This window comes from Echinops telfairi, unplaced genomic scaffold (assembly GCF_000313985.2).
Source record: "Echinops telfairi isolate 266 unplaced genomic scaffold, ASM31398v2 ScPeMD7_5868;HRSCAF=6743_0, whole genome shotgun sequence".
NCBI lineage: Eukaryota > Metazoa > Chordata > Mammalia > Afrosoricida > Tenrecidae > Echinops > Echinops telfairi.
In genome coordinates, this window is record NW_022109767.1 from 2,994,562 (window position 1) to 2,996,571 (window position 2,010).

Below are 2,010 nucleotides of genomic sequence, written 5' to 3' on the forward strand. Positions count from 1 at the left end.
AGCTCAGAAGCAACAAAGCCCACATGGAAGAAGCACAACAGCCTGTGTGATCACGAGGTGATAAGGGGATCAGGTATAAGGCATCATCAGAACAAAAAATCTTACCATAGTGAATTATGGGGTGAGTGCAGAGTGGAGACCCAAAGCCCATTAGTAGGCCACTGGAGATCCCCTTGCAGACGGGTCTCGGGGAGGAGACAAGCCAGAAAGGGTACGATGTAGCAACAATGAAAAATACAACTGTCCTCTAGTTCCTAAATGCCCCCCACCCCACCCCCACTATCATGATCCGAATTCTACCTTGAAAGTCTGGCTAGATCAGATGATGTACACTGGTACAAATAGGAACTGGAAACACAGGGAATCCAGGGCAGATGAGCCCTACAGGACCAGTGGTGTAAGTGGCAATACTGGGAGGGTAAAGGGAGAGAGGGTTGGAAAGAAGGAACCGATTAAAAGGATCTCAAGAGAACTCATTCCCCAGAGATGTAATGCCTGAGAGTGTCCTCAGTCAGAAATTTGAGGTGCAGGGAATGAGTTTTTCCCTTTTGGAATTGGGAACATCTGGGCCTGAGGTTCCCTCATAATGTGTTTTGGTTTTTGTTACACACAAGTTTACTAATTCCTAGGATATCAATATTTATGCACTTCATTTCCTTTTGTTATGTTTTCCAATTATCCTAATTCTTGCTTTGTACATTTCACATTCTACTTATTAATAAATGTTTGCAGCTATTCATTTTCATTTTCAATTGTCTGCTATCCATGAATGAAGTCTGGAATATTTTACTCCCGTCACCCCATTATGGTTGACCCTGTTTTGAGAAGTCAGCTCTTCCTTGGTCCCATTTTGAGTGCCACCCCACCTGACCATCTCGTCTAATGGTCTGATGGTAGATCTCAGTGTTCTGCTGGCATCGACACGGTTCCCATACCAATGAGTATCCGTGGCTAGTTCCTCAGTAGTGGGCAGCCTTGACACGGTATCTGACAATGTTCCATTGTCATCCATAAGATTTTTAATAGTGAATTCCTCAGAAGTAGAACACCCATGTTGTCTTAATTCGTGGTCTTTATGTTGCCTCTTTAGGAATTAGGATCCATGGCAATGACTACACAGAACCCACAAACAAAGGTAAGGATTAACGGGCGTATTAATGAAGTTTGCGGGTTATAATACCAGTGAGAAATTCTCAGGATGGCTGTTTATCAGCACATGTCACAATGTTAGTTCAAGTCTGCTAGTAAATGTCCAAAGGGGCGTACTGATCTACTGGAAGCCTCAACCCGAAGGCATTCAGTTCAAGCTCTGTGAGTCAGCAAGCCAAGCTTCCCAAATGAAGAGCACAGAGGCTCCCGACGCCACCAGCCAGCCTCCTGCACAAAAGCACTCAGCTTTACTGGCTTGAGAGTTGGGAAATCCACCACTCTGTTCCGTGCTCTGACTCCTGTTTCTACTGCTGCTCCTCTGACGTCACAGCCCTGTCCTGGATCCAGGAGGCTTCCTGCACAAGGACCTTGGGTCTAGAGCATGCACTTCACTCGCACCTCTTGCTGGTAATGAGACCCCTGCCTCTTGCTTCTTAGGGGGCTCATTTTATGCACACCGGGTTGGCTTTCCATGGAATTCTGTTTACATTTAATCACAGGTGACTCCTATCAGTCTCTTACCCCCTTTCTTACTAAACCCAGTGGGCTGGAAGAAGAACAGCCAAGCCTGTCTTGGAAGAAGTACAGCCAGTCCTTGATCAGGCTGGTGAGGCAGCAGGGGTGGCCCGAGGCCAGGCAGAGCAGCAGCTGCAGCTGCAGTAAGATGGCCTGTCAGTGTTGGGTCTGTGTGTCAGCAGCATCCTGGAACAGGAGATGTGGCAACCACGGTGTGACTGTCTGTGCCCCCGGATGCTAAGCACTGACAAAGGGACCAGCCGCACTGATGGGGAGTGGTGAAAGGTTAGGCTGCTGTTAATCAAAATACTAGGTATATAACATAATTTAAGTTTTCGTTCATCA